We start from the raw sequence: 24,481 nt of genomic DNA on the forward strand, positions 1-24,481 counted from the left end.
ATAATAACAACAACAACAACAACAACAACAACAACAACTGTGGCAAGAGAGGATTCTATTCACAAGGAGGATCAAATAGAATACAATAGCAAATAAAGAATACATTTGCTTGAATAGAGCGCATTGAAGGGAGAAGGAAAACATTGATACAAATACTTTGCCATCAGGTAAACTAGGCTACAATTTAGCTAAAAAATGGCTTCCTTAATTCCCTTCTGAATTTTTTTGCCAGCCTTTCTGCTTCTGAATTTTTTGAAGTATTGCACACACTACGAAGAATGAGACTGTGAATGGAGATGGACTAATTATGGATTCATCCAGATTGAAGGAGCAAAGGAGTCATATTCCTAAATTCTCCCAACATAAACATCATTCTTCTGGCAGGAAACCAGCATGTGGGAGAGAAGTCTAGCTCTTTCTTTCATGTACATCATAGAGGGTTTAAAGCAAAACAAATCCTCAGTTTCTCTTGAATTTCTCATATCCCTTACAAATACAAATCCCTTACAAATTCATAATGTTCCCAAAGACATTTTAGAGAACAGCTCAGATGTCAGCAGCGCACCAGAAAATGGACGGAATGAATATTTTTCACAAAACTGGGTCTTATGATTATCTTGCCAAGAAAGACAGAGGGGAATAATAATCATAGGCGGAATTCATTGAACATGCAAAATACAATTGCCATGTTTGCTTTGGCACAACGTGATGGCCTGGTTCATACAGTTTGCTGAAACAATAATAGGCTTCCCAAATCACATTGAATCAAATTACACTCATCAGTTTTAATCAGTTTAACCTGTTATGTGGACCCACTCATAAATCTAGAAGGGGACATTTAAGTCCAATGCAGTTACATTCCCGATTAGTGGCTGAGTGTTCATTACAAAGGATGAACTCTAACAGGTTATTTCATTGCTTACTTCGCTGGATCCTAACTCTTGAAATTTACATTATTAAAGAAGGGCAGATTTGTCAGTGTAGGATGATTTAGCTCAGCAGGTGATTGTTCATAAAAATAAGGGCTGGATGTTGATGTTAGATTAAGCTTGCTAAAACTAAGGAGGCCTTTTGGGCAAACATCCCCAGGACCATTTTTATCCCATCATCCCATGGTAGAAAGAAGGAGACAAAGATGTAATGAATATCCAGAACTCATGAAAACATTTTACTTCTTGCACTCTGACCCAGTTACTATTTAAAATACAAACCCACCCAAGAGGGATTTGATATACAAAGAATATTGTACTGATACAAATAATAACATTAGTGAATACCATACGGTCCTCTATTCTTTGTAAAACATCTATTTATTTGAATCTACCTTTTGAAAAAAATCAAAGAGAAAGATAGCAAAAAACAAAAACCACCACCTACCTGTAGCTGAGACCAGTGGTTATCTTCCTTTGATGAAACCAGTGCCCTGTGAATCTAAGAAAAGAGGCTTTCCCAGCCACATCTTCTTTTCCAAAATATTTATTCCAGAGTGGTTCTGTTAGTCTTTAAACATATATAGCATCAGTCTTTATGACACATACTCACCAATGTGCCTGATGGTATTTTGTATTCATCTCCTCCTGTCCTATTCCTCCTGCCAACATGTTTGTAACACTCACCAATAAGTACCATGTCTGCTGAAAGCCCCAAAGACCAACCACATCAAACATGACATTGCAAAGACTTTTCAGTGCCAAAGGCTTTGGTCTGCTTGGTGCCAAACACCAAGCATTGCCAAGAATATATCAACTTGGTGTGACATTCTTTCCAACCCTCTGTCTGTACCGTGAGCCAGTCTGCATGAAACTTGCACGGCAGATTGTACAGTACAACTACAATACTACAAACTTTGCAAGGCAGCATATAGTTTTCTAAGTTTTGTATGAATGGATACCCAAGGGATAGCTAATCTTAAACTATTTTTCTAAAGAGGTTACTCTTAATAATTGCAAGGCAACCATGGCAAAGATTTCAGAAAAATGCCTCTCAGAAAGGAGCTGTCCAATGGCATGGTGCTGAATGATAGCCATCGTTTCTGGAAGACACATGTTGTCTAAGAGCTGTCCCCAGAGAGGGTACTGATATTTCACCCCAATCTACCCTAGACGGCTAACTTCCAGTCAATTGCAAAACAATTTATTTAGAAAAATTAACCACCTTTTCTGCTGTGGAGTTTTCACCCATTAAATTTTCACCAATTATCATGCCATCTCTCCTGTCACAAAAGCATACCATTTATTTTAAAATGCATCAGTGCAAACAATTATGACACAAAAGCACACCATATAGACTTTTAAAATCATTTGCCAATGACATTTCAAGCAACATATCTTCCACCTGATAAAAGAGTAAAATTTATTAACAGTGTTTTCCCCTTCATTATAAGACAGTGAATAAAATAAATATTTTTTGAGGGGGGGATTGTTCAGGTGGTACTAAAATGAAGCATTTTAAAGATTAGTACACCAATACACAGTGTATATTTATCTTGGAAATATTCACTTGTCTAGGCATCTTGCATTAATTATAGATAGGAAAGTCCCCTAATATTTGTATAATTTAATGATGCTTCAGTTATTATTTCCTGAAGGTTTTGTGGTTCTGCTGTTTTGTGAACCACTGTTTTTTGTGTGAACAGAGAAACTGTATTGCTTTTTGGTTGGCATTGAGGAATGAAAAGAGAATCTGATGCCTTTAATTTCTATTGAATGTAGAATCAAAAGCCTGGACTGAGATTCTCCTCAGCATAAATCATTTGACAAACAGCAATCAGATAATTGAGAATGACAGTGACATCCAGCACAATCTCTTTGTTAGCTCCTAGGGTGTGATTGTTCTCCAATTCAATTTGCACCACAGAGAATTCAAAAGAAGCAGTTTCTCCCGTCTTGTACCAAAAAAAAAAAAAAAAGGATGGAAGGAAAGAAGGAAGGAAGGAATCATGACAAGCTCTAGGAAATGAAGAAAGAAAAAGATTCCAAGATTAGATTAAAGCATGACACTGTCATCAAATTTGATGAAATCAATTATTGAGATTTAGTAAGTTCTGCAAAAGGGCAATCAGTGCCCCTTTGCAAGAGATTACCTTGTAGTATCATTAACAGCTTTGATCTCAGAACAGGGAAGGGAGACAAAGTGAAGGAAAGGGCTTTGAAAGGATGAAAGCCAACAGCAGAGAAGAAAACTCAGTTTTGCTACCATCAAATGTACAAGAGGTATTTTATGATCAAAAGGCAAGATAGTTGGACAAATGTTTAAAGTTTCAGAAGATTATTTGATCATTATTTTAGCATTCCAATTTCTCTCCAGGAGCTCAAGGCTACGTTCCTTCATGTTACTCCCACAAGAATAACACTGTGCAACAGAACTGGGCTGAGAGTGAGTGGCCCAAAGTATACAATAGCTGAAGACGGAATCGCAACTCAATCTCCCCAATATACACTTAAACCACGATGACTCTTGAAGGCTAAAGAAATATCAAGAAGAAAGAAAGAATAGTTATCAATACAGGAACAGTGTGGAGCAAGGTTTTATATACCTATAAGATTTACAAAGAGTGTATGAAAAGGCACCTCTAATAATTGGATTCCACAGAGATGGATGTGAAGGAAAAACTCAAATTCCATAATTTATTACAGTCACACCCTGACTTTCCATCCTTCCATCAGGATGAAAAAAAAGCCATCCAAACCTAACAACAGAAAACACACTAGTAGAGCAACAGCAGCAGAAAGTCAACAACAATGATGAGAGCACAGTATGGTGAACAAGTCAATCTAATATTCCGAGAGCAATCTGAAACCATTGATCCTGAAAGCATCTGCTCAAAATATTTCTCACATCTTCAACTTTTTCGGGAACAGGTTAGGAGGTGGAGATTTAATGGTGTCCTGTTTCTTAAAGGGGAAGCACACAGGAAGGAGGGAAATGCAAGCATTGTCTTCGGTAAAGTTTGGAAGTCCTTCTTGGTAGCTGAAAAGGGGAGTGGTAGAAGCCTTTCCTATCTGCCTGGCTTTGATAGATTGCAAGAAATGTTTAGAAAGCAAGGAGAGAGACTAGATGATCTGGATCGGTATCCTGTTTCTGACAGCAGTCAGCCAGATGCCTTTCTGAGTAACTCATTAAAGGGAGACAAAACAACTTTTCCACCAGTTCATTTTGTGTCAAGCCCTGGATGCTTCAAAAGAGGTTGGTGGTGATACAAACAGATCCTACTGATTGATAACGGCTCTCATCTAACACCCAGCCACAATCAGAGGCTTCAAGACAGCAGCTCCCATCAAGCCACTCTATACTCAGGCTCACTGACTAGTTTATGGGAGTTGGTGTCTGCTCCACATGGAGGGCAAGACATAGAATGTTCCTCTGCTCCTTTTGATGGTCACAAACATCAATTCAAGAAATAAAACAAAAATATATATTTTTCTGGGGACATGAATCAATCGATTGGAATAAATTTCCAGAGGTGTACATGGGGTGCACAATTGGCCTTCGGAGAAACTCAACCCACCAACCCACTGGAGCTATGCCCTGAGTGATGGATTGGTTCCTGGTCTCCAGCAACAAGAAATTCTTTCCTAACACATCTTCACATCAGGGAGGTGGGTTCTCTCTCTTTTTAGTCTTTCTTTTTTAACCTCCCTCCTGTCTTTCCCCATCCACTGAAAGGCTGAAGCAGAAAGAAATGAGAGAAAGTGAGAGAGAAGAAAAGAAAAAAGAAAAAAACTTACCTCCGGGTTCATCCCAAAGCATTGCAATGGGATGAGTGAGTTGCATGTTCATTTCCCAAAGTCTCGTCTGGGATGAGATTTCTTTCCAGTGGGGTGATTTTGGGTGGGGGGGTCCTCCTTCAGGATGCTTCTTGGGCTGCTTCTCCTCAAGCACGGCGGGTGTGTGAACAGGGAAGAAGTGCTTTGTTCCCTGACAGCCAGGATCAACATGTGCATGAACCGAGCTGTCAGAATCAAGCTTGGTTAGCAATGGGAAAGGGGGAGAAATTACAGGAGTAGAATGGGGAGGGGGGAAGCTTTCCCCACAGACACACAGAGACAGACCACACAACTAGATTCCCTCTGCATCCAGCTGGAGCCTGTCTCTTTAAAGCCTCGCTCAACCCACAGGTGGCCTCCATCACCAAGGCGGACACACATGACGTCATGCTGAAGAGGGCGGGGTGGCTGCAACGTGTGTGCATGTGTGTGTGAGGAGAGAGAGAGGGATCCACTTCAGAACAAAAGCCCCCTCCCAAAGATGCAACCATGGCAACGCAATTGTTAATGCCTGCACTCCAGCCATTTTGAAGCTGCTCAGCAAAGCTCTCTTGGGTTCTCCTAGAGAAAGAAGGGGCTGTGTTGAAAACACATATTAATGTGCAGCAGATTAATATGTTTTAATGGATCTCTTCCCCCCCCACAAAAAAAATAGGAAAATTGGAAAAGTGCAAGATCACCCTAAAGTTATATACTGGGTTTCAATGTTGTTCTAAGCAACAGCTTTCTTCAGTGAGATGCATTGAATGAATCACAAATGGCTGGGTTTGCCCAAAATTCTAAACTATGGATTATATTTTTTGAACCGTAATGGGTAGCTTCCTACAGAATGGCCAACATCAAACTGTGTTGTCCTTTTGTGTGAAACAGACTGTCTAGAGTGCTAATTGGATCCTTCCTCCTATAATTATGCACAAACCCACCCGAATGTGTTTCAAAGGTTTGAAGAATGTTGGCTATAAACTTAGACTTGTGATTCAGGCCTGTTTAATCTCCATCCCACCTCCTGCTAGGTTCTGTATACTGAGTGGTACCTTATCATGGCACAAAGATTCTGCGAATTTCCTCTCCGTCTTCTGACATTGTTTTCATCTTGTCGTGAAAGAAACACTCTTAACTTATTCTTTGTTGGAGTGGAATTGCAGTCATATTCTGATACAGCCCACTGATAGCCCACTAGCTTGGCAAAATCTGTTAAACTTTGTTACCCATTACTGGGAAGGAAAATCAGAGGAGTGGGGTTAGAGGCAAGATAGAGACCAGCAACTTGACAATGAACGCAAATAGGAATACAAAGGTTCTTACCAAAAATCCGGATGACCACCAAGTGACTGTAAAGAGTCACAATTTTTCATATCTTTTTGCTGCCATCCAGTAGTCATAAGAATTTTGTAGAGTTCAACTCTGGTGTTAGCTCTAGTGTTACATACAAACTAGGTCACTGTAATTTTACCCACAGTCCATATTTAAACAAGCTATCATTTCCAATTATGGGTGAATTCAACTGAAAGTGTCCTGCTAATTTAAGGAGTCTTAGAGTTCTTGGGAATAGAGGCTAAAAATTCTTTGTTTGTTCTAGGTTGGGTAGGGAACATGCAACTTTTTTGATGTTGCTGAATTACAAGTTCTAGCTAATCTGACAACAAAGAAAGCACCCTTAGTACTGTAGTTTAACTTCAGTTAACCTGTTGCCTAAAGCAAGAAAGTGCCCATTTCCAGTTAGCATTAAGTGGATTTTGAAATAAGTTTAGGGTGTTGATTTCAAATTCCAGTTAATACTGACTGGATATGTAGGCTGCCTGCTCTAGGGTTAGGCGACATAGCCTAAACTCAGATAAATCACTCACAACGGTTTATGAGCTGTGCAAAATAGGGTTAAGATGATGACATACATTCTCATTAACCTACCAGCTTGCCTTAGCTTAGTCTAACAATCTCACTAGAGTCAATCATCATCCTTTTAAAAACTATTTGCAGAAATCTAATTTTAAAAAGGAAAATAATAAAATTTCATGCAGGGGTGAAATGTTTTGGACTAGCACAGAGGGGAGTCAGGTTCAAATCCTCCTTCAAATCATTGGATGACTCGGAGGTCCATCCAAAGGATTCTTTTTGTGGGAAAAATTGGAGGAAGAAGAGCCGTATATGCAATCTTCATCTCATAGAAGAAAGGAAATAAGCCCAATGAGTAAACAAGGTCCAGGGCTGTGCTCTAAAGGACTATATTTGAGACTAAAGAACCCAGCTTACTTTGGACTAGCTCACACGCACACTTATTTTTTTCTGCAGACTTATGTTCATTTAAATTCATGTTTGCTGCCATTAATATCGCTCAATTTACACTCAGATCAAGTATGAGCAATTATTTCCATTTCTTCATGAGATTTGCTACTGGAATAATTAATCTGAAATTTATGTAGGAGATGACCAGGCTAAGACCGAGGGAGGGGTCAAATGTGTTATCAGTCATGAGACCTTGCACACCCAGAAGAGATCTAAGCACAGCCCACCTTTAACGTCTTTCTTAAATCCTGCTAATTTCCCTTAACTGGCCAGATTCTTGTAGCGATCTTAAGCTTGCAATAAATCTTTATACTCATTTGAACTGCCTGGATCTTCTGATTTTCCCAGCATTTGACAATTTATACATTTAGACATCATGCAGGAGAATGCACGGGGGGGATTCAAAAGTGTTAAGATGGCAGTGGTGATCATTGTCAGGATTCTGGCAATTATCCTAATTAAACCATGAGCCTCGAGCCAAGCTTCAAAAGAAACCAAAAGATTTATTAGCAGCAACATGTCCGGCATTAACTTGTATGACGCCAACTCTGGCATACATAATTTACAGTCACCTGTGACCCTGTTTCCCCCCTCCCCCCTGGGTGTCTCATAAATCAGAATCTCTAATGAAGCACATTCATGGGCTGGGTGTCATCAATCATGTTCTCCAATTAAGGATTTTCAAGGGCAGAGGATCCAGTACCTTAGCTACAATCTTTGTAAGATAAGTGTTGGAATGTACTTCTGGTTTTAAACTGCCACACTGTTCCTTCAGATTTCCTCCCCCTCTCCCCCCATTTATGCCAACTTAAAACAGACATAGGAATGCTTTACAAGTTGACAATCATATCCACTGCTATGCCCGAGCACAGTCCCTTTATACATGCATTGCACAAAGGGCGTTTTTAAAATGGTAGTTTCAGTTACATGGTTGCACCCAACCTAGTTGGACTTCTTGACCCCCTGCAGACACTCTTAACACGCTGTAAGTATAAAATCATAAAATTAACCATAGTAAAAAAAATTAAGGCTAGTGTCCAAACAGACACACTTAGAAGATTCATGAGCAAGCATGTTGCCTTCCTTCGGTTCTTTAGTATTTCATATTTAGTAGTGACATGAGAATGAAAATTTATTAAGGCTGAGATGGGCCTAAAGCCCTAAAGTTGCACGTGTTCCCCACAAACCATGGAAAAATTATGACATTGTAATTTTTAATATAAATGGTAGAGAAAAAAATTATTATTTTATCTTGGCTTGACCACTATTGAAACGCAGGAGTTTAAGGACCTTGGAGATCTTAGTGATCTTATTTAGCTCTCTTCAAATGTCTTGGGATTTTGAGACTTCTCGTGTTAACACATCTCATGAACAGCAAGCAGGGAAAGTTTAAGAAAATGAATTCCAGAAGCTTCCCTCTAGCAAGGAAACACTTTATAATTCCTGGGTAAGACCACATTTGGAATATTGCATCCAGTTGTGGTTGTCATGATATAAAAAAGATGTTGAGACTTTAGAAAGAGTTCAGAGTAGAGCAACAAGGATGAGTAGGGGACTGGAGGCTAAAACATAGGAAGAACAATTGCAGGAATTGGGTATGCTAAGTTTAATGAAAAGAAAGACAAAGGGTGACATGATAACAGAGTTCCAATAACTAAGGGACTGTCACAAAAAAAGAGGGGATCCACCTATTCTTCAAATCATCTGAAGGCAGGACAAGAAGCAATGGATGGAAACTAATCAATAAGAAAAGCAACCTAGAACTAAGGAGAAATTTCTGACAGTTAGAACAATTAATCAGTGGAATGACTTACTGAGGCAGTTCAATAACCAGTCATTTCAGTGTGCAAAGATGTCTGACTGCCTAGGTAGCATTTATTCTTTTTAATATGATTTTGTACAAGTAGCAAAAAGCAATATAAATACAGCATCAGGATTGGTGCATCCCCTCCCAATCCTTAAGAATAGTGATGATCTTAACAGGTGAGATCATTGTACCAGTCCGGGACTTACCAGCCTGGGACAGGGAGTGAGATTAGGCAAACAGCAAAGAGGCCCACATAGGTATTAGGCACAGCAGTATGCTGCGTGTGCCTTCTACAGGATCTCAATTGCTACTACACTTACTCGAGAAATTGTGGGTGCTCTGACACTGGAGGTTTTAAAGAAGAACTTGAAGAACAATTTGTTCAGAATGGTATAGGGTCTCCTGCTTGAGCAAGGAGTTGGACTAGAACACCTCCAAGGTCCCTTCCAATTCGGTTACTTTGTTATTCTGTTAAGAGAAGCCTTGAAAATTGTGTTCCATTTTGAGGCAGCCTTCAAGTCGTGTAGAACTTTATAGGTCAAAACACACACTGTTAGACTACAGTGGTAAATGCCAAGGAATAGGTGCAAATTGCTCTCCTAGGATGTACTGATTGCCAAGGATATGCATTGTACGCATTATCTTTAGCCGTTGAGTTGTTCTCAGTGTGCAGTCCTCTGATGAATCAGTTAGAGGCTAATGCCCTCTCAGACCTTCAGCCAACTGCATTGTTCCATCGTTTGGTATTTGGATTTGGGAAGTCTTTTGTCCCTGAGCTCACATAAGTGCTTTTTTTTTTTTAAAAAAAAAAATCTACTTGTATCTCAACAAGGGGAAGGTGGACCTTTCATAATTATGAGCTGAATTACTTAGAGTGGAACTTTAAGACTCTGTGTCTACATACAACCAAATTGCCAGTGAATTGGAGATCACTCATTAAAAAAAAACCATGTTCATGATTTGGTTTCCAGGAGCTGCGCAGTGCTTGAAGAAAGCTCTATTGGCATAATGGTGATGTGTAAAACTATACTGCACAAAGTATATAAATCTAATTATAAGAAAATAAAATTGTTGCATTAAGCAACAACCATAACAATGAAGATGTAATCGATTAATTGTGGAATTCCAATTTTCCATGTAGAAAGTCCATGTTTTAGTTCCTGGAATCTTTAGAAGGTTTATAAAAATTCCAGCCTGAAATTCAGAACAGCCTTGGTCAATCACTGTAGGCAATTCTTGATTAAAAGGATCATACAGTGGAAGATAGCTTCTTAGAATTCACAAGATCCAAAGAAGGAAACATTCCATTCAATAATGGAACAATAAAAAGCATAGCTTGGTTAACTGATCAGTAAATCTTTTTATTAGAAAAATGCATTATGAAAGGCTAAAAGTTAAGAGCCATATATATGTCTGGTTTGGGTATTTACATATTGACAGACTTTAAAGTTTTCTCGAAGTCATAAATTATTTTACCATTATTTATTGAACAAGTCAAAATTGGCTTTGTGTTCACATATAACATAAGCCATAAATGATGACTTACACATCAGAGGCCCAAATGAAACAAATTGCTTCATATATGAACCAAATCTAACCCTCATTTGAAATTTTGGAGAGGTTTATTTTTGGAAATCTTAGTTTCCACCAGACAGCAACCAAAAGTATTCTTCCTCTATTTTATCTCCCCATCTCACCACCTTATTCTCCTATCTGGACAAATGCAGATTTAGAATTAATTTAATCGAATGGTGATCCCTGAAGACATTTATTTCATTTTAAAAAGTACTTTTTAGAGTCCCATTTTGTTACGAGGATCAAGGGTGTGTATATGTGTGAGAAGGTTCCAAGATAGCTTTCCTCTGGTGAGAAGGAATTGTTTCTCCTCTCGAATCGAGAACTGCTCCTTTCCTGGAGAGTGTTAATGGTGGCTGTTTGAAGATTTGGAGCCTAACACTCAATTTGATCAATTCTGATCAAAGACTCTTTGTTGGGTACTGTCTGCAATTGTTGAACAGGAACTGAACATTGGAAGCTTCTACTGCATACAGGGCAAAAGTATCATTCTTTTTATTCTGGTTTTCTCACTTTGCTCTTTTTACACTTCATTGTTCCATGCCCACATTACCAAGTACAGCAGCTAGGTAGCTTTCCTTCCTTCCTTCCTTCCTTCCTTCCTTCCTTCCTTCCTTCCTTCCTTCCTTCCTTCCTTCCTTCCTTCCTTCCCTCCTTCCCTCCCTCCCTCCTTCCCTCTTTCCTTCCTTCCTTCCTTCCATGGGTCCTCTGTTTTGCAGTCTGATTCCAGCATTATCATAATGCATGGTGGAAGAGGAGGAAAAGGAGGAAGGAAGGAAGGAAGGAAGGAAGGAGGGAAGGAAGAAAGAAAGAAAGAAAGAAAGAAAGAAAGAAAGAAAGAAAGAAAGAAAGAAAGAAAGAAAGAAAGAAAGAAAGAAAGAAAGAAAGAAAGAGCTGTGTGAGAGAAGAACCTTAAATTATTTAGTAGATTGTTGCATGCTCCTTCTGGTTATTAGGATTTGCATTCCTGCTAGAAATGTAATTTCTCATTTTGTAAGCCTCATTTTAAGAAATTGATTTTTGAGGTGCAGGCAATCCCCTCCCCCATCCCCAAGAAAAATATTTCTTCCCAAAAGGAAGTTATCGCAACTACTTGATGATGTTTCCACAAATAACATCCCAGAGAAATCTCAGCAAAATTTCTATTTTTCTCTGCATGGGTAGTCACAAGCTTTGGTTTTTCTGAAGTCACTCTTGCCCAGTGCCTTTTAATGTCTATGCAATAGACTGTGGGCAGATGACAAAGCATCAAGATCTGGAATGGAAAATAATATTTTTTTCAAAAGCCCAAAGGTTGGACACTTGCTTCCTGCAAACCGGTCTAACCTTTATGGTTCTGCTTTCTCCAGCCAAGCGTCCTTGGAAATGTAATTCATGGAATATGCTAAGAATTTACAGTCTTTGGGCTTCCCTGCAGAGAGGAAATTACTGTGAAACAATTTGAGTTGGTAGTGTAAGGAGATGCTTTCTCAACGGGGCTGATGGAGACTGGGTTTTTTTCAGCTCTCTTTACTGATGGGGAAAAAGCTGAGCCCCATGACAAGAGTCTCTCTGGATGGATAATAATTACTGCTATTGCAAATGGTCAGAATGCTCTTTGGCATACATTTAAGCATGAATCAAATGACCACCTCTGTTCTTCTGGCATTTCAATCGTATTTAGTTTACCGATTCTAATGATATGGTATTAATAGCTAGATGATGGACTTTAAAAAAATGTTGACTTGATTCAATCGGGCACGTTATTTCTTACATCTGTTGGAGAACTTCCTCAGCCACTTGTCTGCCAGTCTGAAATTATAAGCCAAGATAGTCTTCATATGATTTGCTGAATATAACTGGCTGGATACATGGAATTCCATAAAGCAAACCAAGATAGCTAAGCAGAAATAGTATGCTAAACCCTCCATAATTCTCAGTTTTAATTTATTTTATTCTCAGTTTTGGATTCATATGGAGCAGGAGTTCAGCCATTATGATTTGTCCACTATGATTAATAGTTTATTTTGTGAACCAAGCCAACTGTAGTCCATACCATAAACCATGACTGAATAAAAAATGGCTAATTATGATTTCAAATTCCCAAAGAGGTAATTAACTAAGACATATAGTAGGCTGCCACATTGGATCAAATCAAAGTTTCATCAAAACCATCTCTTGCTATTCTTTATCAGTTACCCTGGTGCTTTCCATGTTCTAATCTAATGGCATAATTCTAGCTCAGTTTCCATATTGCCACCATTTTTCTTTGTTCATTTATTAATCCATTAGTTCTTTGATCATTATTTCTGATGACATCCACAAAGTCTAGGAAATTAATTTCCCACCTCTGTCATGCCTAGCATGATATTTTTAAGAAGAGATGGTTCTTGTCTATCATCTATGATTTGTCAGAATGTTTTCCTCTGCCTGAATTAATACAAAATTCAATCCATCATCAATCAAAGTTATTACTTTACTGGGTGCAAATGTTGGATTCCTTCTATTATGATGGAGTGGGGGTGCATGAGAGAGGACAATTTACATATTTTGCACCTAGTATGTTGCATTGCCATCTGCTTCATTTGGCTGTTATTCATTTTGGAATCTTATATCATTTAACCTTTCTCTTCCATCCCATTTTTATTCTGCCATATCTTTTTTCATCCAACGTTTTGTTATAGCCGATGGCTAAAGCAAATGGAATTTGATTTAGTAATAACAGCACTGCACAATAAATAGTATCCGCTCCTATTTATCATACAAACACACACACACATACACACACACATACACACACACAGAGAGAAGTGCACATTCACAGGATGAGCTGGAAACTGGAAATCAGGTCTTATTGGGGAAGAGGAAATTAGGTGTGCTTTTCCTTGCGAAGAGAAGATTGGCAGTCAATACAATAGTTGAGTCCAGTTGCTCACCCCTTTCTCCTGGATGTTTTAATTTGTCTTCCCACCTTGAAAAAAAAAGTTGGATGTTTTAAAGGTATTAATTTGTCCTTTTCAGTTCCATCAATAGCCAAAGAAACATGGGCGGGGGGGGAGAGAGAAAAGTTGAATTCACAAGTCACAATTTCAGCAAAAGTTAGTTTGATCCTGAATGCAGCCCTTTGGTTTCTAAATCACCATTTATGGCCTAGTGGATTGTGGGAACTTGACTATGTCTGAGTCAACAATCATCATTTCCAGCAGTCTGAAAAATCCAGTCACATGCATATCCTGCAGGAGCCAAATCAACAGCCCCACTCAGAGCACTGATTCACACATCAGTGAAGAATGTTTTGGGAAACAAATTTGTAATACGTGACTCGACAGCTCACCTTACAAGAACAAATTCTTGCTTCTAAAAAGGAACATTTAGATTCCGATTGTTTCCATGTCAAAGATGGATAAATAAACATGTGTGGGTGTGATACAACTAGCTGCAGAGTTAAGAATGTAAAAAATATTTGGTCAAGCATTCAGATTCTCACAGACATCAACTAGATGATTCTGCTGCTATTGGCTTCTTCTATGGCTCTGACTTGTAGCCATCACTAATCTTGTTGTACGTTATCCTTACGCTTTTGTCAGAGCTATCCACATACTCTGTATATGGCAGCTGCAGCACAGATAAAAAAATACAGGAATATACACTGTACAGGAGTAGATTTTGGTTTTTCTTCCTCTTCCTTCTCTACTTCCTCCTCCTCCTCCTCCTCCTCCTCTCTTTCTTTCTTTCTTTCTTTCTTTCTTTCTTTCTTTCTTTCTTTCTTCTTTCTTTCTTTCTTTCTTTCTTTCTTTCTTTCTTTCTTTCTTTCTTTCTTTGTTTCTTCTCTTCGACAGCAAATGAGGCAATATGATTTCTCTCAGAGGACTGAAATATCTGCTCAAAGAATGCTCTAAAACGTAGGTTAAATTTGCATGAAGTAATAACAAGGGCCTCCCTCATCCAGCCGTAGAGTCTTCCTCTGCTATATATACATTTTTATTTATTGTTTAGTTGTTTATCATTTATAAGCCAACCAAATCTCAAGACTGCAGGGGGGCTTACATCTAAAAGATATATATACCTGCCTTTTCTTCAAGAGATCCAAGTAACTTCTATGGGGCTTTTCTGACAGCTTAAGAAGGCTTACTGCCTTCTTAGGCTGGACTGCAAGGGGGTGACTGACAACAAGGTCATTCCAGTGAGTTTCCATATGGAAGCTGGACTTGGTTCTGAGACTTTAATTTCTACACCATGATGGCTTTCATTTCTCCTCTAGTGTCATCTACTGACATAGTCCTTATTACTTCACTTCACTTCTATTTTAGGCCTTCTATTTTGTGTCATCACATGGAAGATTTCTTTCGATTTGGGGCAATTTCATATCTCCTAGAAGTACAGAAAGAGATCAGGAGAGCAAAGCCCACCATTTCTGGTTCTGAGTGCAGATCATTCTGGACTGTTCCTCAACCCAATTGTTGTCAGAAAGATTCAGATTAACAGAGTTGGAAGGGGTCTTGTAGGTCATCTAGTCCAACCCCCAACCCAAGCAGGAGACCCTACACCATTTCTGACAGATGGCAGCCCAGTCTCTTCTTGAAAGCCTCCAGTGATGAAGCTCCCACAACTTCTGAAGGCAATTTCTGTTCCATGGGTTGATTGTTCTCACTGTCAGAAAATTTCTCCTTATTTCTAGGTTGAATCGCTCCTTGTTCAGTTTCCATCATTATTCCTTGTCTGGCCTACAGGTGTTTTAGAAAATAGCTTGACCCCCTCCTCTCTGTGGCAGCCCCTCAAGTATTGGAACCCTGCTATCATGTCTCCCCTGGTCCTTCTCCACTTATGCCACCTTCTCCATTTGTCTCACCCTTTCCTGTCAGTTTCTCTTAGGCATCAGCAGAGGAAGTGGCTGTTTGAGCTTTATTTAATGGCGTCAAGCCTCACCAAATCCCAAGCCAAGCCAGAGAAGCAGAAAAGGTGCCCCTTCTACACCAGGCAGAAAAGTTCAAAGGTGGGGCTAACAGATGTCCTCTATCAGCTCTGGAGCACCTGAGGCAGGAACGGTGCTGTTTGTTTAACAGCGTCATCAGTAACTGATTATTGGCACGAGCTGGGAACATCTGTTCCATTTACAGAAATGGCTACGCAAACCCCTTTCTCTCACCTGACATCTTCCCTGGGTTTTATTGAATCTTTGGGCCCACACAATTACCTCTAATTTCATTGCTGGCCTTGTGTGAAGAAAAGTGCTTCCCCCCGGAGCCTCAGCAAAGACACAGAGGTTGATGGCCTCTTCCCTCTATCTCCATCGTTGCCCTTTTATTGGCTGCATAATGCCAACAAATGTATCTGTAACGGCTGGATGCCATTTGTCTCATGGCTGGATTGGTTTGCCTTGGGCACCTGGCTGACTAATCCGGAAGGAACCTGGAGATCTTCTGCTTCAAAATTGTCACTGTCTCATTTTTCGTGGCCATGGTGGCATACAGGAACAACAGATTAGAAAGATCACGATCAAAATGGCCTGCTTTCCCTTTCTGACTGGTGGGTTAGGTTGTTTTATTTATTGGGAGTATTGTCTCTCTTGCTTTCTACAGATTCTACTCAGGGATGGGCTACAAAAATTTTAGCAAAGGGTTCTCTGCCTGGTTGCTGGGTGGGTGTGGCCATGGTGGGCGTGGCCTAACCGACCTCCTGCACCACGGTAGGGTTGGGGAAGTTTTCCTCGAGCCTTTGGAGGACAAAAATGGCTTTTCCGGGATCCGGAGGCTCTCTGGAAGTTGGAAACGGACCCATTTTTTGCCCTCCCCAAGCCTCTGCACATGCCCTGCACTTACCTGCATCCAAAACGAGCTGCGTGGGGACTCCTGGGAGGGGAGGGGTGGGTGGGGCCAGCCAGGAGTGGCATTTGTCCGAACTGCACAGGATCTTAGCTAGGGGCTCTCCCGAACCCCTGTGAATCCCCAGCAGCCCACCCTGATTCTACCCTAATGTTGCAATGAAATCTCCTTTGTTGGTTTTCTACGTTTTTCTACTTGGTTCTCAAGGTATTTGAGAATTTCTTGTGTTAAATGTATATTTTACCAACAAAGAAATAAAGGGAGACTAGTATAGACTTATTTCAAACTATTTAGCTCTCATCAGCTAGCCATACCCTTCTGGGATTTGAACCTGGGCTACTTATATATTAGATAGATGTATTAACCTCCAAGCCACAGGTATAGCTTTGCCAGCTATACCAAGGGAGAGATTAAGTGTTTTTCGTCAGGGCAACCTGGTCTACCCAGATATGAGATGGAGTGGAAGTAGTATGCTCCATCCCAAATTTAGGTAGACCAGGTTGCCCTGTTAAAAAACTTTTGAGAATTTGTTCCAAACTTCTCTTGATGATGTTTATAAGCTTCCTTTAGTGGTGAAGGGCATAGCTACCGTTACTGTTGTAATTGTTAGAAATCTTTAAAACCCACCATAAAACTCATATTAAAAAATAACGTGAGAACACCCCTCTTGATACCTGCCTATATAGAAGCCACCGGAGAAAGGACTGTGCAGGAAAGGAAAGGTTAATCACACATACCTTTGTTACCTTATAGTCTAAGTGCAAAGTCCCACACCTTATCCATTAATTTTTTTTTCTTCTCTCTTGCACGCGCTCTTTCAAATGAAATAATAGAGAAATTTCATTTGAATTGAAATGTTGCACACACTTTCTCTTTCATCAAATGAAAGAGAATGAAAACAGATTAAATTCTTTTCAGTGAAATTATAGATTTATCTGCCTTTCCCACATGTACAATGGAAATGATATCTGGGGAAATAAATCTGAGAGCCTATTGGTGCAGTAGATTAGGTGCTGGACTAGAAACTGGGAGACCATGAATTCTAGTGCCTATCTCAGAAGCTGGTTGGGTGACCTTGGGCTGGCCAGCTTCTCCTCCTCCTCCTCCCTCCCTCCCGCCCTCCCTGGCCCTCTCTCTCACATACACACATCAGAAAACCTGCTTCTTTCAAGATTATCTGGATCTGCAACGGCGGGATAGAAATAAAATAAAGAAAAACTAAAGCACTTTTTCATTTTGGCCTCCAGCTGGTATTTAGCTGTTTGAGAAACTTATTTTTTGTTGCTGCCTCTTCTTAGAATCTTTAATGTTTAGAATACAGCAGATGATTTGAGTGGCTTATGTCTGTGTGTGCACGCATGCGTGCTGGGAGTTGTATTCATCTATGTTTGCGTTCATCCACCCACTCTCTGAAAATTGTAAAGAGTTTGCTTATTTATTTATTTTCTTCTTCTCCAATATTGGATGGCTTGTTTTTAGTAAACATTAAACAAACTAGAATCAGCTAATGAGTGAGCGAGAAGGGAAAATAACATTTATATTCTCAATGTGCTTATATTTATTTGTTTGCTTATTCTGCTAATTATGGTGTTTAAGGAATTTGTGGACACAATTCATTTATCTTTGCTTTTTGAAAATGTCCCAGTTCCTTTTTTCGCATTTAAATAACACAAAATACATATTTTAAGCCCATCAGTGATGCAACATATGTAGGTTATTTCGACTTCTTTCCACCACCATCCCAAGAAAGATATACAGCTCACATTCAATTGTTTTCCACTAAATCAGGAGGTGCTTTGAGAAAAACTTCTGAGTCCCAATATAGTGTCTGAGGGCTGAGGGCTCCTATGCTTCTGTGTATGATAATTATAAAATGAGGCCAAAGGATACCCTTCAGAGCTGCAGAATTAGAGATACAAATAACCATCTGAAGAACGTTAATGATTTTTTCCTCCCAAAGTCAATGCAACAATCATATAGGGGGATAAACAAGAGCTGCAGTTCATCAAAACTGAAAGGCATTAGGCATCAGGCTAGAAAGCAAAAGAACACGAGTTCAAGTCCTGTCTTGGTCATAAAAGCCGGCTGGGTGACTTTGGGCCAATCCCTCTCTTACCCCAGGTGGTTGTTGTGCGGAAAATAGGAGAAGGAAGGTATGTTGGATATGTCTGCTACCTTGAGTGATTTGTACAAATAATAAATAAATGAAGATGAATTTTGTTTCCCGCTGTGGCCAATGAGATGCCTTCAGAAAGCTCCCTTCCCCCACAAATGGTGACAGGAAAATGAAATCTCATCCCTGCTGTTTCCCCTGCTTAGCAACTGATTTTTCCGAAGTCTGCTTCTTATGGATATGATTCCATTAATACTGATAGGCAGAGCCTTGGATAGAATGGCTACTTTTCCTTTCAGAACTAGGGACCAGCGCTACGTGATGTGTTTTTCTTGCTAAATGGAGCAGGCTGTCCAGTTCTACTCTAGTAGTCAATTAAAAGGGTTGGGGGAAAATCAAATCCTAGTATTGTTCAGCAGCCATCTCCCTCCCCATCTTTCTTCCACCCACCTCCACGTCTCTTGCATGTCCTCTACTTCTGAAGTAGCTTCAAGTGCCTACGTATCTTGTGCTGGGGATGCATAACAAGGCACTTAGCTTAGGGGAAAAGAGAACCGGCCAGTAGCCAACAAATGGATCTGAAGAGACTCCTAATATTTATCTTTTCAAAGGAGGGAAGAGGGGTTTGGAGACGAGGAACTGAAGTGAAAGATGGACCGTCTTTTTGCTCCAGCCCTCTTGACTCCTTTTTCCTTTTCACTCAACCCCTCTATTACCGCCATCCCTTCCGAACATAAGGCAAAGGGGAGAAGAGGAGTAGGGGGAGAGTTAAAAGCTCTGGTGGATGAGGCATAGCCTGGAAGAACTGCAGGCTAGAGTTGAAAAACAAATTACTAAGAAAACTCCATGGAAGTTGTAGGATCCAATCTGGGTCAATCACCAGAACCAGAGGTTTTGTCCTCCGAGTTTTTGGGCTTGTGCTGGAGCCCATCCTCAGGGAACTTCTCTCTAGTAGAATGATTGGATCCTGCAACCTTATGCTGGGACACGTAAATTTGCCTTCATTCACTCCGCACTCACCAGGAATAAAGCTTGATTCAAAGATCTTTTGTCTTGCTTTCAAACACATCTCAAATGTACAAACAAATTTTGGCATTGTCCCCTAAATTATGCTTCTCCAAGCAGCTCTAGTCAACTGCCATTACACAAGAGAGATACAGGTCCAAAGCTGGAACTGTAGAGAGCTGATTTCTTGTAGGGTTAGAGAAAAGATCTCTAGACAAAAGTTCTAGAACTGAAAAGGTCTCGCCCTCAAGAAATTATGATGAAAGCTTCCACAATTTAATATCCCTTGAATGCGCCATGCATCGTTAAAAGGACATTGATGAATAATGTGACACCATGGAAATTATTATGTGGATCCCATCATCTGAGTGTCATCTTCAAAAGATTGCTCCTTTATTGGGCCCTGGAATGGAAGCAAATGGAGAGAGGGCCCATCAAAAACTATTCTGATGGAACAAGGAAATGCGAAGTTCATTTTGGATAGTGGTAGGGAGTAGGTATTTTATCTGTACAATATTGAACAGTGGGAAAACATCTACTGAAGTCATTCTTTGGAGTTATTCCTGAAGTAATTTTTCTCCCATTGTCTACTGTTTTTCTGGGAACACAATAGTCAACCTGTTGTGTTTTATGATGAATATCCTATGAATTGGTACCCATCATAACTTATTCCTGTTGGTTAGGATAAGACAAGACCAACTTCTGGCTCTTCCCTTTCCCCTTCCCCTTCCCCTTCCCCTTCCCCTTCCCCTCCCCTCCTCTCCCTCTCCTCTTCCATCCCCTCCCCTCCCTTCCCCTCCCTTCCTCTCCCTCTTTCCTCTAGTATCATGCTTTTTTCAGCAGCATTCCTATAAGCAGGGACTTGGTCTTATTGATGGTTGTGGATCGCTGAGAATGAGAAATCAACAGATAACAAATTTGTGACTAAGTGTACCGGTACGATTGTTCCAAGGCATCTTCTTTACCAATGTTGTTTAATGGCATACGGAGTTAAAATGGTTTCGCTGCAAGGGGGAGGGAACCAGATGTACCAAAGCAGAAAAGTTATCTTCAAGATTTCTGCAAACCGGATTTGTCCAACCCTCATCCTGCACCATAATCCTCCTGATTCCCACTGGGGAAGCATTAGTTGTTGACAATGGGGATTGGAAGGCTCATTGCCTTTCTGAAAGAAGGACCTGAAGTCAAGAAGTACAATCTTTCTTTAAACACAAACAACAATGAACTGAAGCCAGTTCTTGGAACTGTTCTTGGAAACGATTGAAGTTGGCTTCAACAATAGAAGCACAGCCCCCAGATTCTGCTCACCTGGGAACAACGCAAACAACCAGTGGGCTCGCAATGCAGGTTAGCTATAACTGAGAGAGGAAATCTGCAAAGAAAGCAATGGATCGGGGAGCTGAATTATCTGGTTGCCATGGGGGTTGGCACTGATACTCTTCTGTGGCAGATTTATCCCCTGTGTTGCCCCGCAGCTCATTTGTTCCTTGCACCTGTTCTAACAACAGCACTTATCTCTTCCTAATTCCCCCACCGATGCTATTGACTTGAGGGATATTTGCCAACAGAAATGAACTAGCCAAACACAATTTAGGGGGCTTGAGATTGTATGAATTGGAAGCCATTCAATTGCCAGTGTCCCACAAGGCTCAAACGCTGATGTTTGTTACTGAACCCTCTGACACAAAGGCATGTGTGCCAGGAAAATTGTGCAGGGAACTTTTAGTAGATAGGTAAGTAGAATTGTGCAGTCTGTACATTGCGGTATTTGGAATTGCTTGGACTTTTTAACTGCCATTTAATCTACACAGGACCTGGGTGCAAAGGCTAGGGGAATGCTATTTAACATCAATCCGTAAAGTGAAGGGAAGATAGGCATTGTGAATTTTTGCCCTGTGAGTGTGTTTTAATCTCAGAGCTTCTGCTCTTCTGTGTTAGAGACTGGGGAGGGGGGGGCAGAGCAAAGAGGGCAAAAGAAACTCTGTTTTTTTGAAGGTCATCAAGCCCTACATAATTTAATTTTCTGCCAGTTTAGGATTTTTTCTTTGTTTACATTTAAAAAACATATTTAATCTGATTCATAGAGCTAACTCACATGCAACCATAAACTAATGCATCGGGCTAGATCTGTACAATGTTCTAAATACAAAATACCCTAAAACATAACAATTATGGATATAAAGGAAGTTTAAGAGCGAACACTAGCCAAGTTTAATGCATTGTGCTTGCATTCAACTGAGAAAGCTTTACCTGCTCTAGTGAAGGGCATTGTGCCATCATCACTATAAAGTCCAAGACCATTTGACCATGTGTTGTTTGACGTGATGAGGTGGAATTAAGTTGGATCTTTTGTGCTTAACTCTGTCCTTGAGAGGAGATATCCTTTACTTGCTTTGTTTTAATGATAGAAAACTGGGAATGAAATGTGTCAACAGGCAACTACAACTTTTTTGTATCCAAACAAAGAATCCATTTTACAAGCTATTGGAGGATGCTATTCATATATTGATATCAGAAACTGCTCAAAGGGAAGTTTTCTAAACTAATAATGGATGCTAACTTGGAACCAAGATTAACTTGAACGTTTCTGTCAGGGCGCTCCTAAACCATGATTCCCTGAATTAGAACTTCCATAAATAGGAACCCTTACACCTTTGATTTCCCTATAATAATATTGTCACAATTTTTAGTCCTTCAACACAGGGAACCCAATGAGTCACTATATTATGTGTAACCATGAATTTGAGTAAACCATAGCTCAAGTTAACCACAAGTAAGCATCTTCTGCAAATTGCCAGAAAAAACTACAGATGCCTCTCCTTTTCCCTGGTTATAAAAATGCAGTAATAATAATAAAGCAGTTCAATAGCCTTGGATTCTCTTTCTATGATACTAAAATAGGTCTAGGCTAAAATATCCTGCCTTTGATAGACAAAGTGCCTCCCCTCACTTTCCGTAATATAAAAGTCAACAATTTAATCTTTGTTTGATAATTATGTTGGAACAGTGTCTTTGCAATCCCAGAAACAGCCCTGTAGTTCAATGGGCACATAACAAACTATAAAGTTCACAGCTATCTCTCCTTTGGCATATTGGTATCAGTTTCCAAAACATGCCTCCTGACTACCATCTGACCTGCTACCATCTGACCAATGATAGGGTTGGTCTTGCATTTATATCTATTATCATTAAAAGCTGATGTCCTCTGAATGGTCCGATGATTACATCATTTTTGGTGTTTCCTCAAGGCCTGGATAAAATCCAGCTGGTATTTCTTAATTTGTTTCCTTCTCTCCTTTTTTTTTTTTTTTGCTCCATATTCGCTGTTTGGCCTTTTTATTATGGGTGTGAAGATCAGTTCAGATCTGATTGGATAAATTGATTCGATTCAGGTCAGTCATTGATTTGATTTGGAGTTCCAAAATGGATGGTTGAATTCAGCAGATCTTATTTGGATTTGATGGAGAACCTTTCTTCACACAAACAGAAGACATCAAATGGCCGGAGCCATCTGGATGCTCCTAATTTGATTCAACAGTTTCATCATCCAAATCAATGATCCAATTCAGGAAGTCAAGCGGGTTGGTAAATTATGTTGAATCAAATCTTCGCATTGCCTTATTTTTTTCTGGCTCAGAAACCTTGTCTTAATCCAGTGGGATCTCTTTGTCCTCTAGACTTACATGGTCATTTTTGTGGGATCTTACCTCGGCCTGGCTTATTCTGTAGGGAGGGGGTAGTCAAATAAAAATCTTGCAAAAACCTTGAGAATAATGACAAAAGCATGCTGGGAGCTGCTTTGTCTTCCCTGCCTCCACCCCCACCTGCTGAGGAGAGAGAGATAAAATTTGCCCAGAATTTATGAGGCTTGACCTTTTCCACCATGGCCTCCACCCACCCAATTTGCTTAAAGAAATCTTGCCACCTCCACATCTCTTGTATTTCTTTCAGGTATCATAATTTATTAGAGAGCTGTTTCTCTCTCTCTCTTCTCCCCCCCCCCCCCAACAAACTCTCTTGAAGAAGAAAAAGTGAGGAAGATTTGCAGTTGGGCTATTTTTCCCTTAAACTGGACCCTTACAGTAGTAGTTTTTTTTTTTTTTAATTAATCTTCCACTCTCATCAACACATCCTGCTCTGGCAAAGGGGTGGGAGGCATGCTTTAAACCAAGGATCCTTATTCTGTAGTTTAGAGCAAGTTAGAAGTAAACAAGTGAGGTCAACTGTGACTAGATGGGCTCATCTTGAAAAATTATTCCAATGTCCTTGGCTGAGCAGTACTTGAATAAAAGAGGAGAGAAAGGAATGAAGCAAAGCTGCAGGCATCCATAAATAGTTCCCCATCGCCTTTCCTCCTACCCTCTTGCTACTCAACTATCTTGCTTTCCATTCTCTTTCCTCCCTCCTAGAACTTAGCAATCCAGTTTGGTGTAGAAGCTACAACTTTGAATATGTGCAGTTTTATGGCTTTTTCAGGTATAACTGAGAGCCAGTTGAATGTAAGGGTCAAAGTTCTGGCCTAGAAATCGGGACTGTGAGTTCTAATCTCACTTTAGGCATGAAAATTGGTTGGTGGCTTTGGGCCCATCATTCTCTCAGCCCAATCCACTTCAAAGAACCATCTGTAAATTAACAGGTGTTACATAGTCAAGATAAAAATTCAGGGCAAAGAAAGGTGGCCATGGAACTAAAGAACTATAAAACAATAGCATTCAGATGTTTTTTATTGGGTATTAATTTCACCTTGCTTTTTTATTTTTTTATTTTGGATAGAATCAGTATAAAACACTGAATATAATCAAACATATAACTCAAACAATACATAATTTCTAAAGTCTGGGAGAATCAATAATGTTTTCTCTACTATTCCTGAATATTCTATATTGTTGGTGTCCATAGACAAGAGAGTTTTTTTTCTTTATCTGCTGTACTTCTGACCACACTTATCTTCTTTAGAGACTGGCAGTTATGCACTTACTAATGAGCCATTTGTATGTTTGGATAAATATAGGTATAGAAAATCTCAAGTCAAGTGTAAATAGGCCATCCATTGATCTTTTAAAACACTTGTGGTTGGAGAATTAAATGACATGAATGAGCAGAATCTGAGAGAGCAAGCTGGATCTAAAAA

At 39.8% G+C, this 24,481-nt stretch overlaps 1 protein-coding gene across 1 annotated transcript in view; it reads right to left on the reverse strand.

Moving 5' to 3' along the window:
* LOC113421473 (apoptosis-enhancing nuclease-like) overlaps positions 1 to 4,773 on the reverse strand; it is a 72,805-nt gene extending 68,032 nt beyond the window's left edge. Inside the window, exon 1 of the mRNA XM_087972771.1 lies at positions 4,728 to 4,773. The gene's annotated coding sequence lies outside the window, so the exon portion shown is untranslated. The remainder of the gene's footprint in view (positions 1 to 4,727) is intronic.
* Between the last annotated feature and the right edge of the window lie 19,708 nt (positions 4,774 to 24,481).

Source organism: Notechis scutatus, chromosome 11 (genome assembly GCF_049901735.1).
Source record: "Notechis scutatus isolate UNSWTSFEM ecotype Mainland chromosome 11, rNotScu1.2, whole genome shotgun sequence".
Lineage (NCBI taxonomy): Eukaryota > Metazoa > Chordata > Lepidosauria > Squamata > Elapidae > Notechis > Notechis scutatus.